This window comes from Benincasa hispida, chromosome 12 (genome assembly GCF_027475165.1).
Source record: "Benincasa hispida cultivar pf3 chromosome 12, pf3_genome.v1.1, whole genome shotgun sequence".
Taxonomy (NCBI): Eukaryota; Viridiplantae; Streptophyta; class Magnoliopsida; order Cucurbitales; family Cucurbitaceae; genus Benincasa; species Benincasa hispida.
Window position 1 is genome coordinate 23,709,891 of NC_143489.1, and position 19,070 is coordinate 23,728,960.

General features: G+C 30.4%; 1 long non-coding RNA gene across 1 annotated transcript; it reads left to right on the forward strand.

Moving 5' to 3' along the window:
- The first annotated feature begins 16,525 nt into the window (after positions 1–16,525).
- On the forward strand, positions 16,526–17,938 carry LOC150031878 (uncharacterized). Its single transcript, XR_016525405.1, has 2 exons — positions 16,526–16,647; positions 17,628–17,938. It is a non-coding gene; the product is annotated as an uncharacterized LOC150031878 (long non-coding RNA).
- Positions 17,939–19,070: the final 1,132 nt, after the last annotated feature.

The window sequence follows — 19,070 nt, forward strand, 5'->3', positions numbered from 1 at the left end:
GGAGGGAGAGAGAAAGAGGAGCAAATGAAGTTTATCGATAAATGTACGAACTTCAATAACGACCATTATTGAAGTTTGTGGAGTTGAACTATTCAACATCGATTTATGAAGTCAATGAGCCAAACACTCTATAATATCAAATAGGATAACAACGCCCTATATTACATTTATGTTTAACTTTTCCGTTATTTACAAAGAATGTCTAAGCATATTTCTTAATTATACAAATATTAGGGCTCAATTATTTTTGTATCCTCAATCCACCATCGATTACACGTATTTTAAAAAAGAAAATCCAAAAATTACTTGATTCACACACAATTTTTAATTAAACCAAATTCTTTTTTCAAATATTTTAATGAAACTCTTCCCTTTCTTTTTCTATATCCCCCTAATTCTCCTTCTCTCACTTTCTTTCTCTCTCAGGATTTCTAGTATATTATTTGATTCATTGGGATTTTTCTCTTCAATATAATTAGTTGAAGACTTGATAGATACTAGAGGTATTATTCTTGTTGTGCATTCAGTTTAGGGTTTAAGGATATAGCTATTATTTGTTTTTATGCAATATATTGTATTTAAAAACTTAATATATCCATATTCTTGGTTTGGATTATTTGAAAGACTTTCATATATACTTTGGATTATTTGAAGATGCTACTTTGGATTTATTGAAGACTTGATATGTACTTTGGATTAATATTTATTTTCAAACAACTGCTTATAAATACAAAGGGGATGGGGAGCTCTTGTTTTATACAACATACTGATATTCTTGTTTGGATGATTTGAAGACTTATATATACTCTATATTACTTGAAGACTTGATATATATATTTTGGATTTTTTGTTTTCAACCCACTCTTTAAAAATAACAAAAAGGATGTTTTTATTCAATATACTGAAGGGATTATTATTTTTTATACAATGTATTGTAGGGATGATTATTTGTTTTCTAACTACTTATATACTTGGATTCTTGTTAGGATTTAGACATTGAATTTTTTTTAGAGGGTTATATGGAATAAAATGTAGCGTACTTTTAAGATGGTGGCACTGTTATAGAGTTGAGTTTTTTGGGAAAAAATGTTAGTGTTTGTATCATATTTGATAGATATAAACTCCTGTTTATTTAGAATGATACATACTATTATGATATTTAGGCTATAGGTTTATCAAGTATCTCAATCAATTAAGATTTATTTGATATATATGCGAAGTTTTCTGGGATATGCATTTAGTTTTATGATATACAATCATTAGGGTTTCTTTTAAGTACACATGACTTTAATGAACAATTATTATTACATATATTCACTACAAGAATTTTGGGCTTTAATGTCGGTTGAAAAAAGTGAAATCGGATGTATAATATCGGTTTTATTTTTTTAAAAAAAAACGGATATTTAATGTCGGTTTTAAATCGACATTGTAGGAGTACCTTTAATGTCGGTTTTAAACTGACATTAAAGACCCACTTAATTTTTCCCTCTTCACTCTCCCCCTGTTTTCTATTTCTCCCCATTTTTTTCAATTTTCCCTCTTCACTCTCCCCCCTATTTTCTTTTTCCTCTCATTCTCACACTTCCCTCCTCAAACCCTCCTTTTCTCACATCTCTCTTCGAAACCCTTGTCATTCATCCGTCGATCGTGGGTGAAGAGTCTGTCGTGGTGTAGATCTGGCTCGGATCTAAAGTCACACCCAGTCGTCCGTGGTGTAGATCCTCTCATTCTTCCGTCGTTGGTTGCACCCAATCGTTCGGATCTGTGTGCCGCCGTTTGCCGCTCGATCTAAAGTCTAGATATGAAGATCTGAAGTTCGCCATTCATCGTTCATCCAGATCAGTATGCTCTTATTCTCTTTTCTCTCTTAAACTCACAACAATTTTTTTTTCTTATGTTACGCCTCTCAACTGTTTGTGTAAATGTGTCAATGAAAGCTAGTTGCGGTTTCACTTCAATATGTCTCTCTGCTCATGCATTGGGTATGCGTAAGCAAGAGCAATGAAAGCGAAATATTAAGCGCAAGGCACTGGGTAGACGATCGTGTAACAAATGGGTAGCGCTACACAATGAGGTAGGTGATCGTGTAGGCAGGTGCTGGAAGATCGTGTAGCAATGTGGGGAGCTAAACGATGAGGTAGACGATCTTGTAGGTGGGTGCTAGACGATCGTATAGCAGATGCGCATGCGCTAAGCGATAGACTACATGATGGCGCTACGTGATAGGCATGAGTGCTAGACGATGAGCAGACGCGCTACACGATAGGTGGAATGCTAAGCGATAGGCGATGACGTTAAGCGATAGACGAATGCATTAGACGATAAGGCGTCAGCGCTAAATGATGGAGGTAAACGATTGGCGCGGTAGCTAAACGATAACCTATGCGCGAGATCGTTTACTAAACGATTGAGCTACACGATGGGCCCCTGGAGCTAAGCGATAGATGCAGGAACTAAACGATTGACTGGTTTGAGAACATGTGCATTATGCTAATTAAATACACTAAAAGAATGTTTGACTCACAGTTTTAATAAGTGTTAGTTGATGACTCACAGTTTTAAAAAGAAGGTTCTCTCACTTATTCAACTATTGAGTTTTCTTGTTTTGTAGGTGCAACAAAGGAGTAAAGATTTGGTATCGCAACCTCTTTATGCTTTTTCTTGGGGAACTCTAGTAAACAATTTTGCCTTGAATGTACCATTTATACACATTCCCAATAAACACGGTTAGTTGAATATGAATTCTGATCACATTTATACTTTCAATCCTTTGTCTTAAACTTTTTTTGTTTGTGATCTTTTGAACAATAGTGGTCAGACAAAGATGCCTATAACCAGACACTGCTGAAGCTGGGGGAGTCTGTTCAAGAAGAATTATGAAGGGATCCATATTACCAATTGAAGAGGGACAATAAACTCATAATGTTTGTATTATTTGTAATTTGTGTTTTCAAGGGCTGAATTATTGTACGACCTTTTAAATTATAATTTTATAGCAGAAATTGTGGATTAAATATAATAGATTTACAATCCGTATATAAATAATATGTCATAACCACAGTGTTCGATGATGATGTGTCATGTTATACTTTTTGACCAAAAAAATGGATTCGACAACGAAATTTAAAAAAACGGATAATAATTGATAAAATGGACAAATTTTGGGCTTTAATGTCGGTTGCAACCGACATTAAAGACAGTGTTATTAAAGTCCTTTAATGTTGGTTTAAAACCGACTTTAAAGACAACCGACATTAAAGGGCTTTAATAACACTATCTTTAATGTCGGTTGTTAACCGACATTAAAGCCCGAAATTCTTCTAGTGATTGGGATAAACAAGAGCGTTTATACGATATACCTTGGTTGATTTAGTTATATACTTTTGTATAAGTATAACTAACATATATGTTCAAGTTTTATAAGAAACTGTCAATTTTTATTTATATATTGAGGTACAATACAACTTATATGGACTATCTATTAGGACAAATCTTTTAAAATGTGATATTCCCTACTTTATACATACATATTGCAACGTTATAGAAAAATGGTTCAGGTAAAAATATTGGGTGAAAGAGTTGAACGGAGAGCAACTCAGCTTGACGACAGATGACAGCACAACTCGGACAACAGTGACATGCAACGAAGAGTCGAATTGCGGTACATGGGCATGGATGGCAAATGGTCGAAAACTATGACAAAGATGAAGTTGGGAGATTCTTGCACACACCAACGAAGGAATCTCTTTTGCTTTTTTAACCCTATTATATATAAATCCTCAAGTATCATATATACTATGATTTATGTCGAAATAAGTCAATCTAGGACTTATACTATAGTAGATATTGTTGTTTGTATACAACTACTTTAAATTTATGATATATACTATGATTTATATTGAACATTAAGTATCAAAACTTTTGAATGGTAAAACCAGCTATTTGAGTATATTTATATTTCATATATTGGTTATAATATTTGTAAACATATAATACAATGTTCTAAGGTATATTTTTTTAAAAAAAAATTATGAATCCGTCAGAAAAACCAACAACTGTGAAACCAGTTGCATTTGAGTACATGTCAAATATATATATAAGTATATTTCATATATTAGTTGGAACATTACAAACATCTAATACAATGTTCTAAGGTATAATTAAAAATAGCAATGAATCCACCATTAAAAACCGATTGCTTGATTAATTAAACGCGTTAAATAAAAAATAAAATTATATTAAATATATATATATATATTTTTGTATCTCCAATCGAAAATGAAAATAAACCTCAACTAATTAATATAATATAATAAATGCATTATTCTCCAATATTAAAGATGTTTCGTAAAAATAGAAAAGTATATAATAAATGAACTTTCTTTCTCTAATTTTCTCTTTCCAATCATCCATTTTAAGGTACTTTTGTTGGAATGACATTAAATTTCTTACATGAATCAAATATTTGGACATTTATGAAAAATAATTTCAAAAGAGTTTGAATCTATAATAATCCCATATTAAATATAACCCCATCTGCCCCTTCTCAGCCCCTCGTTGACTTAATGAAAAATTTCCCCTAATTTCTTATTTTAGTAAATATACAGCCTAGACTCTAAAGTTTGTAATACAATTTAATTTTAGAGCATAGACTGTAAATATTATTATACAATTATATTTTGTTTAAATATTTTTAGAGTATCTCAATATTGATGAATGTTAAAATGAATTGATAATAAAATTTAGTATCCAGTGCATTTGTAAAAAATTATTTAAAAAAATTATATGATTTGTCTAAGTTATTCTTAGAAGAGTGCAAATTAGACATATATACCTTAGAGTAAAAGCTTAGACCTACAATTGGCATGAGCTTTAGTTACCACACTAAGCAATGCAACCACCAATTCTAGCGACAACTACCATTAGAGATTATCGTCGCCTCACTTTGACGAAAATCATCGATGATATAATGAAGCAATCAATTCTGATGATCACCTTTGACAGTCAACTTTCAACAACAAGCTCAAATAGCTACCTCTGGTGACCAATTTTCACGACTCACTTTAATGACCAACTCAACCATTCATATACTAATAAAATAGTGTAGCCGATTTCAAATAAAAATTATAATTATAATTTCATAATGTATAATAATTTTCTTTTATAGTAATTTGACATTAATAAGAACACTTTGAGTGTATAACAAACCAAGCAAAGTTATATATAAAAATACTTTTAACAAAAATGTAATAAGACACATGAATGTTTCTATTTTAAACATAATTTATAAAAGTATATTCAAATGAAAATGATATTTAGAACAATATTTTTTTCTAGGCAATCAAAAAATGCCCTCATTCAAAATTTTATATTAAAAGAATATCAAATGACATGTTAAGCAAGTATGTTTATTTCTATTTGCTAAATATAATATTTAACATACCACTACTTGCATAATATAAAGAAAAGAAAACAACAAGAATAATCAACTTAAATTCATACTTCAAAACTCCATGTTAAAAAAATCTATACCCCAACACAAAATTTTTGAGCTGACTATCCTAACACATAGACTATTATAACAAATTTTGTATTCCAAACAGTCATTAAATCTTTATAATAACTTTAATTCAAAATTTATTAAACACTTTTAGAAATTTAGTAATTTATTATTTATAATTTTTGAAGTTGAGTAGCCAAAATCACAATTAAATTAAATTTGGGATATTTTATAAGCTTTACTTTTTAGTTGAACAAATATAGGAGTAAAGGTAGAAAATTTGAACTTGTAACCTCATAAAAGATAATAGATATTTATCTACCAAAAGGGTTTGTTGATGGATAGGTAAGATAGAGATCCATAAGGGAAAGAATTTGTCCAAAATACAAGGAAAGATAAATCAACAAGGAAGGAAGTTAAAGAGTGAACTACATCATTACAAGAAGAGATGTGCTGAAATGATGTTTGTATTTTATTACACCAAACTCCAACTTATGTGAGTTGAAGAGTCATTGACAGCCCTAAGAACATTGAGAGAATCAGATTTAATAAGAAGATGATGAAGTTTTGGATTAGTTGCCAGAACTAAACCACAATTGATGGCTACTAATTCCGATTGTAGAGAATTTTGAAGAAGCCCAAAAAACCTTCAAGAAGCTGCCACAATAGCACTGAAGTTGTCTCTAATAATGGCCCTAAATCGTGATGAAGAGTCTTTGGAAGACCATGCTCCATCTATATTATGTTTAAAACAGCAAACTAGATGAGGAAGCCAACAAAAAGTTGTCGGTGAAGAAGAGGAACCCGAGATTGTTATAGCAGAGGCTCCAAGTAGAGCTTTCTTTTGAGATCTTTCAAAATAAGATATTACTATGGGATAGGCTTGCCATGTAAAATAGCATTCTTATCGTTCCAAATAACCCAACAAATAGTACATGCAAGGGATAAATCGGAAGAGTTAAGATTTGAAACCATAAACACTATAGATTGAGCATTGAGCCATTCCCAATTTCCATCACGAAGGAAAGGGATCAAATTGAAGGTAAAATGTCATTCTAAATTTCTTTTAATGAGATAACTTATCAATTTAATTAAATATAAATGTACCAATATGAGTTTAGATCAATAGTAATTGACATGTAATATTTTTTTTTGAGGTCGATCTCCCATTCTTACAATTATCTACATACTACATTAAAAGGAGCTAGGAGGGGATAATTTTTCACTTACCTCTTTGCCTTTAGCTTTTTTTGTAAAGACTATTTTGCCCTCACATTTATACCTTTTCATGATTGTACGTACTCTCTATTAAAAAAAAGGTACATGAAAAAAAAAATTCTCATGCAACTCCAAATCAAAACAACATACCTTTTCCATATATGAATGTGATAATCTATCTATAAAAATCAAGAAATTGATAGTCTCTAGCCAATTTTCATGTTAACATGATGCCACTAAAAGTTCCTCTATCATAGAAACCTTTTTAAAAATAGTGTGTGTTGGATTGTATAAGCACGCAGCGAAGCAACAAGGATCGATAAACACTCTAATTCATTAATTTTGGCAAAATATAAAGCATACTCTTGCAAAAATAAATAGGTTTCAAGTCATACCTTTGTAGAACTCTTGAAATCTCGATTTTCAACTGCAAAAACTCTCCAAATCTTGTTGTAAACCACTACAAAATCTTCCCCACTATTCTCTTGGTGCTCTAGATTGAGTTGTGAAGCTTGAATAAAAGGAACTTGGAGGATAACTCACAATAGCAACCCATTTGAAGAACCCCTTCTTCAACCAAATTTTTCAGCAAAAATTCTTATGATTGCATTGCCTCAAATTCACTCCAATCTTTTCAATATATTGCAGACCATCATGCAAGGAAGATAGCTGCATCAGCTCATGCTTGGAGTAATTGAAGTCTAAAGATGGTGGGTTTAGTGTGAGCTACTTGAAGATATGGAAAAACTCAAATTCCATTTTGTGTTTTACTTCTTTTTCAACTTTTCAAAAATTGATTTCATAAATCAATCTATTTCCTAAAATTGAAAATGTTATTAATTTTATAAAATTAATTAAATAATTATTTAAACAATTTAAATAATTCTAATTAATTTAATATTAAATATTAAATTAATTTTACACAAATCTACCTAAATATATTTAAATCATATTTAAATATAAATTCTCTAATTCTATTTAATTCTAATTTGAACATTTCAAATTAACTTATCACGCTACTCTAGAGCTAATCCATTTCCGAACTACTAGGGGGGACCTCATAGACCTACAGATTATAGGCTCCAACAATCCGACTCATTGACCGAACTAACCCCCCATTCGTTAACCAATGGGTCATTCCACTAAAGCTCATAGTTGAACTACTTTCATTGTAGATATATTATGTCCACTCGATATAACCATGATTAGTAAGTTAACCCTTCACAGGTTGTTTGTAATAACGGCTAGGTCGAATCTTTGTTTTACCCCCGAAATTACCTCTTGTTCCTTAAGTCTAAATGATCCTCTAATGAACAATTTTTTTTGTGATCCAATCAACAAAATCGAGGCCCTCTTGGGCCAATGAGAGGGCGTGGCTGATAAAGGGAACTACCTCAATCATGTATGAGAACCCCCTTTATTCTAGGTGAACCCTCACAACGATAATAAAAATAACCCCCAATAAACAAAATGATAACAACCCCAAGAAAGCTAAACAGATTTAGCTTGGTAGATTGATCGACGATGAAGAAGAAAGGAGAACTTGTTCCTAACTTCAAGATTTCGAATTCTCCACAATCTAATTGATCAAACTAGATTGAAAGTTCTAGTACATGCATTCTAAACACAAGAATACAAAGAAAAAACATAAAACTTGAGAGAATAATCTCTAATGAAATTTCATTCAAAATTCAAAAGTGTTTTTTCAAATGACAAAAGTGCATAGGTATTTATAATAATTGAAAAGACAACTTGAAAGGACACAACCTTTCATTTAATTAATTAGGTTCAACAAAAACTCTTCAACTACATACATTAACCTCCATAAATGTAAATACATTTTCATAAATTGATACATCTAATATTAAATATGTGAATGAATCTGAATTTCTAAATTCATTATGACTTTTGGTGGCTTTGATTCTTGAAGGGTTGCAACTTTTCATACTTGGAAGCTTAATTTGGAAGTAAGCCTTTTAATGCTCCAGCTCCCAATCATGGCCAATTATTTGCTTATCAGAGGCCCTTTGTTCAAGACTCAGAATCAGCACTTAAGGGAACAACTCTCTACTATCCCTAACAGAGGGTAGAAGTGAATTCTTTCTTGTACCCTATATCCCCAGCTCTCTATCCGGTCTTATCCTTGAAATTGGAGGTTATTAAGTTGACGCTGTTGAGCCAACTCTCACCTATGCAAATTTAAGAATAATCCCGAATAAACAGAAACATAGTTAGCTCAGGATTAAGGTCAAGTTAGCTAGGTCATCTCTTTGAAATAGTCAGTCTTAAACAGTAAACAACGTTATAAAGTAAAAGTGACTGCTTTTGTGGTTCGATCTTACACAAACCCTTTTGCACAAGGACACCCCAACTCCTCATGTCCCAATATGAACGAATTAGGATCATTTCGTAACAACTATAGAATAGACCGCATCCAATAGTGTTACGAGAACAAGGTACCCAACCTTATTTATATACTATAGACCATTTTGACTATTTACTCGAACCTGATCCACTTTTATGTTTCCACATAAAGTTCAAGTACTCATGTAATAGTCAATGGACTTTTAGGTTTATTGGATTTCTAATAAGCAAAACATCTATTCAATAACACCTTATTGAATTTTCAGAATAAGTTACATAGTTTACTTACCACGAGTTTTAGGACATAAAACCCAACAGTGCGGACTAAAAAATTTTGATCCTTTGAATGAAAATATGGAACTGATCAAGATGAACCTCTGCAAATTCAGAAACTCATTTCATTGATGGAGAGGTATAGTAATCTATGACTAAGATAGAGAAATAGATTGGATGTAGCTTTTGAATTCACACATTCCTTCTCAACCATTATTTCTTTTATCCACACTTTAATCAACACTAGATAAATAAATAAGAATGATGAAGAGAAGTAAGAATGATGAAGAGAAGAGTAACATATCTAAAAATATTTAGAGAAATAGAATATTAAACTGACCTGTGTTGGTGTGCAAAGTTTTGAACAAATTTTGTCATAATTAGAAACTTCAAACCAAAATCGATTCAATGGATGACTTCAAAGTTTAATTATTTTTTATGTTTATTCTCTTTTACTTCGTATAAAACATTTTTTTGAGAGGTTAGGGAGATATGAAGAGAAGTTTTTGAGAAATATGGTATGATAAAAGATTTTTTTAGTGAGGTTAAGGAGATATGAAGAGAAGTTTTTGAGAAATATGGTATGATAAAAGATTTTTTTAGTGAGGTTAAGGAGATATGGAGAGAAGTTCTCGACAAATCTTTTGTAAAATATAGTTTAATTTTTTTTTTTAATTTCAATTCTATTCTAAATCTAAAATCCCAATGATCTATCATTTTCTCTCTCTTTTCGTATTCTCATTTTATTATATTGTATTGATGAATGTTTAATTTGTTTAATACTTTTTTGTTAATTTAATATTTATGTCGATGCCTATAATTCTTATGTAAAATACTTATTTTTCTATAAATCAATCCACATTTGAAGAAATTACACAACAATTACTAAGGGGGAGTTTGGATTGAAGGAATTGAGATGAGAATAAAGTTCAGAATGGGTAAGAGATACACATTCCTTGTTTGGTACAAGTTTTGAAGCTTAGAATAAACTATTCTCATGCATTTCTTATACTCATGAATGATACCTATCAAAGGTACGATTTTCTTGATGCCCTATCTCTCCCCCTTTAATACATGAATTAATTTTTTTTTATTTTATATTATTAAAATTAATTAATATATGAATATTAAATTTATAATTTAGAAAATTACATTAAATTTTAAATTATAATGTTTGAATTTAACTACTCCAGATTCATAAATTAATTAATTAATTATATAATGAATCATAAAGAATCGATGCATTAATACTATTAATTCATTAATAATTATATATGTAGTTAATTAATTATCATGATGATTAATATTTTGTGAGATTATTTTTTAATAATTATTATTAGTTTATCATGGATTAATTATAATCCATTATTTTTTAATCACAAAATGTTACATTTATTTTTCTTTAAACTGATTTTGATTTTTTTATTAATTAATACATCATATTTATATAAATTCATCAAAGTGATACATCAAATTAGGTAATCAAGTAACTTCAATTATAAATTACTCATTTTACAAATATTTGTAATTAATAATTTTATTATTATTATTATTTAATAGTTAAATAATTAATTTTACTTAAAAATTTGAATTAAGTTTATTGTTTATTAATTAATTTATCAAAATTTATAGAAATGTCCATGATTAATTTTATAAATAAAATACAAATTAATTTGTTACCATAAAATTTTGATAACATTCCCATGTACAACCAAACACAATCATACTTGATTCCCAGATTTTTTATTCTTGAGCATACTTAATTCCGGAACATTTAAAACTTTAAACCAAACTGTCCTTAAATAAGATATCTTATTATACTATATTTTTATATAAGTTAATATATAACTTTTCGTCTAGTTTCATATCTATATGTATTTTCATTAATTTGAATCTTTTTTTTATTATTATTATTTTTCATTTCAATCTCTCATTCCTTATACTAAAATTTAATATCCAATATTTATAATTTAAACTTAATGAATTGTATAATTATTCAAATTTTATATTTCATCGTACAATTTATGTTTTTCAACTAGGTCAAAATTGATTTTTTTAGCAATTTGTGATTTTCCTCCTACAATTTGTGGAGTGAGAGAATTAGTTCTTTAATTTCAAGACGATAGTCCAAAATTGATGCAAGCTATATATGCTCAATTCGGTTGTTTTTTTATATAAGTTGTAAATTAACAAAACTATACAACCCTATTTACTATTTCTTTGTTGATTTTGTAAAATCGTATTAAATATTTATTATTTAAAATAAATGAAAAATATTTCTTTCACTATTCAAACCAAACGCGACCTTTGCGTTTACCGTTCCCTAAATCCAAAGTTTGTTTTAATTAAGAATGTTGTCAACTTCTTGAATACATCAATAAAGTGTTTATTTATTTAATTGATAAAAAAATCACAACATGTGTTTATTATAATGTTGAAATGTTATAATTTGATCTACAGTTTACCTAACCATAGTTGACTATTTTGTAAGCCTCCATCGGCCTTTCTTTTTCGGCTTATTAAATCATTTTTTAAGATGATCATTGTGTGTTTGATATATATATAATTATTTAAAAATTTAAATTGTCAAATATTTATAGACATGTCAAAGTGAACTTCACACACGTGTAATTGACCTTCCTTTATAGAGGTTAGAGGTTCGTCTTACTTTTAGGGTTATTGTACCAAAAAAATTTATAGATACAAAATTAAAAAGTCATGACCTATTAAATACCGTTAAATTAATTTCAAGAAGTTTTGGGTATAATTTATATTTGGTTCATAAGTTTCAAATATTGTACATTTAGTTCTTTAAATTTTAAGTTTAGTTTCAATTCAGTTCCTCAATTTCAAAATGTTACAATTTTACCTTTGAAATTTGAGTTTTGTTTCAATTTGATCGTTAGGTTCAAAATTTAGACTTTTAACCTTGATTTTTCACTAAATACTTAGTGGTAATGTTTATAATTTAATTTAAAAGATTATAATTAATCAAGTTTCACTATTTTTTATCACTATTAAATTTTTTTCTTCATAATTAATTTAAGTTAAACATTAATGACAAACACTAAAAGTGAATATTTAGTGAGAAATCGAGGTTAAAAGTGTAAATATTGAAACCTAAAGATCAAACTAAAATATAACTAAATTTTAAAAATCAAATTGTCACATTTGAAACTTAGAGACTCAATAAAAATCGAACTCATAACTTAAATACTAATGGTATTTTTCCCTATTATAAATGTAGAGAGATAAAGAATTAAACTTATGCTTTATGAAAAAAAAAAAATTGGTCAATGTGAAGATTATACATCCAACAATTTGATAAAAACCATTTTTTGGTTGAGAAAAACACAATTTTACCTTTTGTAATTTAGGGATATATATTATTTGAATTCCGTTGATAAATTTAGATTTAAGATATTTCATATTATAATCCCCTAACATTCTGTTTGTAAGCATGCATAGAGAGGCTTCCAACCACGAAAGAGAACAAAATCTGCCTAAGTGTTAAAAGAAACAGAGAAAAGATAAAACAGTACAAAAATTATCACAGAAATTTACATGATTCATAAATAATGTTAGCTATATATGTTCATCGGTAGAGAGACATAATAGTTTATTATTAAAGAAAATTAATTTTGAATGATTAAAGACATATTTCAAAGTGATTTTAAATCTGATTACTTATTAATTCTAACAATTTTAAATTCACTTCTAAATGTGCAATTTACTCTTTGCCATAGAGAATTATCGCCTATGCCATATAGCTGAAGCAATAAGGACAAAAATGTAAACTTCGTCGAGCTAGAACACTTGCATGTCCTTGTAAAACAAAGAAGGAACATCACAATAACATAAATTGATATAAACCGTCTATGGCTCAAAATTATTATTAATATTTTCTTTATTAATTTAAGTCTAATTTTATTATTTTCAATTTTATCCTTTCTAAACATGATAAATAAGGATAATTTTATCATTTTATTAAATCTATGATGTGGAATACATTAGGGTTTGGGAGGCTATATAAAGTCTGGCCATCAGGTTGTAGGAGGAGTTTTGATATTTGAGTTTTTAGGGTTTTCTTTGAATGAAAATTCTCTGGTGGATGATGGAGCTTCATCACCATTCTTTTGCAATTTTTGAATTCAAGGTTGCATGCCAAGAACATTAGGTAAGTCTGATCATCTTACTTGTGAAGTGTTCGGACTTAGAGTAAGGAACTAGTTCTCCTTATCTCTCAGTCCTGGATCAATAGGTAATCCAATTCTAATTCTTCCCTTTGAATTGACATTAATTGATTTTTTGAAATTTATTATTAGGGGTTCATCAAAGGGTTCTTAATTTACAAATTGTAGGGTTTTCATCTCATAAATCAATTAGCTTTGAGCTTGGTAACCATGTTAGCTAGATGTATCTTCCTTTAGAATGACATAGTTTGGATCTTGTTTACAAGCAGGCTTGTTATTGTTCTCCATGACAATTTGTTGGAATAGTTTGTCCGAATTCTCATCACTTTACTTTTGGAATCATCTAAAAAAAGCCTCATACCAATAAAGATAATTGTCCTTATTACTTGCTCTCCTATATATTCACGATCACTTTCTTTCCTAACTAGTATAGGACTTTGTTTGCCAGCTCCTAACAATTTCTCCCTCGAACAAAGTACCATACCTTGAGTATTCCCTTATTCTTCTACGCTCGATCGTCCATGAGAGCTAAGACCTGTTTGTAAAACCAAATAAAACACAACCACAAATCATTTTTGCAAACTACACTTGATGTTGACTACCTATCCAAGCACTTTTGCCCGATCTGGGGATTCATCCACCTCTACTAGTGAGTTTGATAGAGTTATTACTTGCTTACCACTCCAAGACTTTTGTCCGATATGGGGATTCATCTACAAGACTCTCACTTCTGTTCAAAACTATAGAGGATCTCATCCCACACAATTTAGGTTCAAACCATGGCTCTGATACCAATCAATAAGGACAACATGACCTCCATCTATCTTCATAATGGTATGATATTACCTTTGAGAATAAATCCTCGTCATTTTATTTTTTAGAATCATCCAAAAGATCTCATGCTAATGGAGATAATTGTCCTTACTTATATATATATCCATGATTGTCACTTCATTCCCTAACCAACCGTGAAACTGTGTTTGTACTCCTAACATAAAAAAGTATCTCAAAGATTTTAGTGGTAGATTTCGTTTGCTGCTTTAGTTACACCAATTTATACCTACTTTTAATTTAAAATACACCATTTCTACCGTAATGTCAAAAAAAAAAAAAAAAAAAAAAAATACACCACAAAGAGATGCATTAAATAATCTTTGCATCCTCAAGTAAGAACAACCCATCAAGCTTCTCATTGTTTCCAAAAGCCCTTTAGTATCAATAAACTATTAACTATAGTATTGGTCAACCATCAAGGAGGAGAAAAAAAAAAGCTTGAAAGTAAATTGTCTCTCAATACCACTAATCATAATACACATCAATTAACAAAATGCCACCCCAACCACCCTCCATACACTAAAAAAAAAAACACATAAATAACCATAAAAATCCCGTTTGATAATAATTTTATTTTTTTTTAAACAAAGCTTACAACTACTTCTCTCATTTACAATCTGATTTATTTTGTAATTACTTTTAGTTATATTTTTCAAAATCAATGCTACATTATTAAAATTATAAATAAATTGATTTTGAGATACATTCTAACAAACACACTCACTTGAGAAAAATGGTTTCATTAGCTAATAACCTGAGTAAATTGCATGATTGACCTATTTTAGAGGCTCAAAACGAAGAATTAGGGGTATACATGTATTGGGTTGAGGGTATTTTTTGGACCAACCCGAAAATCTGGATTGGTTTGATTGGCAACCCAAATGACCCAAATAAAGTTTCCAACTCAACCCAACCCAACTCTTAAAATTCGGGTTGGGTAGGGTTGTCGGGTTATAATTTTTTTTTTTTAATGAAAAATATATAAATTTATATATCACATTACTAATAACTAAAATCTCATAAAATTAAGATGCTAAATACCAAATATCTATGATATTTATTGTAAACTTTAAACAAAGACAAATATCATAATAATTTTAAAAGAAAAATATTAAAAATTTAAAAATTAATCAATACAAAGAAATTAAACTTTAAACAAAGATATATATATATATATATATATATATATATATATATATAATATATATATATATACAAAATTCGGGTTGGGTTGTGTCAACACAATTTTTTTTAGCCAACCCACAACCCAACCCAACCTAATAAAAATAGAAAAATTCAATCTAACCCAACCCAATAACAAAATTAACCCAACCCAATCCTTACATTTTGAGTTGGGTAGTTTAGATTATTTTGGTTGTCGAGTTATTTGAACATCCTTTATGTCTCTAATAACATGATCTCATCCTTTATGTGATGAATGAATAAAGTTACAGATTTACCCTTTTCCAACTTTTTTTTTTTTCACAAAGAACGAGAATGCGAGAGTGAGACAACAAGAAAATAAGAGAAAGGAAGTGATAGCGAGAGTGAAAGCAATCTGTTGAAGAAAGGAAGCGATAGAGAAGAAAGGCGAGTTGGTTTTATTAACTTCAGTCAGAATTTGATGTGAAAACCCCAATAACTTTTGGAAAGTGATTTTATGGATATAAGGCCCAATCAGATACTCTCACGGAGTTTCACGCCATTGATACGAACAGGCAACTTCCATTCGGCGTATGTTTCTTCGATCTCGTTCGGCGGCAAGGTATTTTCTCTGTTCAATGCCTCACAATCGAGAAGATTCGTCATCTATTCCATAATTTCATTCAATTTAGTCGTTTCTGGAGAAGTTTTCTCTGGATGACATGGTGAATTTGATTGGATCGGGTTGAATGTTCTTGTGGTGGATGCAAAAATTTATGCGAGCTTTCTCCTGTGCCGTTAATCGACTTTCACTCCTATGGATGAAGAAAGTTGGCGATTTTAGCTTTGATTGGTCGCGTGGTTTTATTGATTTATCTGCAAAATTACTTGGCTGTCTTCTTATGATGTAATTAGGAGACAATATGCTCATATAGGTTAATTGTTTCCATGTGGATTTAGATTATGAACAAGTTTTCTTTCATATCAAGGCAAAGGTTTCCCATGTCAGGCCATTATTGAAGGATTGCAGGAAAGTGTTATGGTGTGACTGGAAAAGTGAAGTGGAGCATCTTTTACTTGCTTTGTGCTGTAGTTTTCCTTTCCCTACTAGACAAAAAAGTACGTGGCAATATTCTTCGATGAGTATTTCTGTTGTTGATTTAACTTTGACATTTTTTTTTCTGATTTTAATTCATCTTGTCTGCTAATTGGGAACATGAACTGTTGTTTGGATTTAAAATAAGCCGCTCATTCCCTTTCGAAAGGAAAGGTGTCTTTTAAGAATAAGTGAAGGTTCTTTGGGCTCTTATGATTATAAATCAACCAAAAATTGCTTTAGAAGTTTCGTTTATTGAATTGGCTTCTCCATATTGAAAAGGAAAATCCTGTTTTTATAGAAAAATTGAGAATAATTATTTAATGCCATTGACAAGACTATTGATTCTGTTGTGTGTTTATTCTGAAATGAACAATTTCTTGAGGATTTTCTTTGTCCCTTTGCATTATTCGGTTTTTCTGGTCACCATGTTTTTGACCATATGAGGTCCTAGTTGTAGTTCTATCCTAGGAACTTTGTCATTTTATTGATATCAGATGAGGCATCTTAATTCATCGATGATAAGAGAACTAAAAGTTTCTTGGCCTGGTCTTGTGGAACCAAAAAAGAAAAGCAAAAATAGTCCTTATTCACCCCTTCTCATTGCAATTGGCAATAAATCTCCATTCCTCAAAAGTTTGCTTAGCTGCTTACTTTGGTGATATGTGAAGTATCAATATATGGCAAAAAGAAAGTGCATTGCACAAGAATTCAAAGCGGGGGATCTCAATTGGCTCCACCTTTAGTACTTCCTTTCCTTTACCCTACTCCTACAGAAAAGGGCCTTCAGCTACTGCAATCACCTCATACCTTCCACTTACTGTCATGTGCCTTAAATTTTTATCTGTCTCAATCTGGCTTCTTCTACTTAGAAATATATGGGGGAAAAAAGATGTGATATTACATTATTTTTTGTGATGGCCTTTATTGGCAGTAAGTGGCATACAGTATAGGATTTTTGATATGTTTGTCGTAGACTGAAAATTGATCATTGTAATTGTAGTACTTGGTGGTGCATGCTGCATGTTGAGCTGCCTGTGTGATTGATGGCCGTGGGATCTCGTGTAACTTTCATTTCTTCACAACATTTTGAATTAATTAGATAGACGTTAAGAGGGTGTTCGGATTACAGGGTGGCTCTGTGGTAAGCATACGGTGGGGAGGTCAAGCCTCTGTACGATATGTGGGCTTATTTATCATATATTATGAATTTGTTAATCTTATGAGCTTATATAATCTCTGGGGTTGTAGGCTATTCACCAATTTTTACACTTCACAATTGCACAAACTAAATATACACCAGATAATTGTCAATTACTTTGCACAATTCTTGTCGTCTCTAATCTGCGTCTGTAACACCAAGCCCAAGAATCAGAATTTGCTTCAAAATCCATTCCTCTTTGATTTGATACTGTCTGTTATGCCCTCTAACTAGTCAACGCCCATATTTTGAATCCTAAGCCAGAGAGAACCTCTCTAACATGATGTGATTTGGGGATGAACCAAGGCAAACGAGAGGATCTCTGCTGGTATATGGGGACAGTCATCACTCTCAAAAGCTGTTTGTGACAAGTATGGTGACCTAGAGAGATGTATGAAAATGTAGGGGCTATGTGCCGCAAATTTCAGATCCTAATTCTAATCTTGGACTCAATGCATTACAACATTAGACAAACATCCACACATTTTGCCTTTTATATGTCTAGCACATCATATATCAATATCTATGGAGAAGCAGAGCAGTGGTGCCCAAAGACATCATCTTCTCTCTCTATTTTAGTTGCACTAAAAGAAAAAAAAAACGAAAAACAAAGGAAGTGTGTAATTTGTGTCTGATACTTGGAAAGCTATGTGAAAACAAGCATATGTAAGAAGGTTCTTTCTTTTTGGCCAAAAGCTCATTGTATTGCATAAAGTATTATTTGGGTGCAGTGTTTTTGTGAACTAACCGAAGGACAAGGCTGAGACAGGCATAATCGGGTTGCTTTCTTCCATGGAGATTTTTATTTTTTATTTTTTAGTTTCGTGTGGCTGTTGCCAACATTGTATTTTGTGCAGTTGAAGGACGCTGCTTGGAATCAAAATCGAGTTACTTTCTTCCAAGGCAACATTGACAAACAATATAAGCAACTATTTATCCTCACCAGCTTCCAATTTTCTTTTTTATTTTCAGAATATTACAACTTCCAAAATCAAAGGTTGTTTATAGTGACTCATATATTTATGAGATATCTTATCTATTAAATGCACATGTATAAGCAAGGATTTTCCTTATACATTGATTATAACTTGTTTAAACTAGACCTGAAAGTGTCATCAAACAGATACTTTGAGTTTTATTTCTGAATAAACGACTTTGAAGCTTGTGTAATTCTATAATTTGGAAGTTTTATTGTTTAATTAAGTGAGAATAGATAAGTTTCCAAGTCATAATGAAGCATGATAT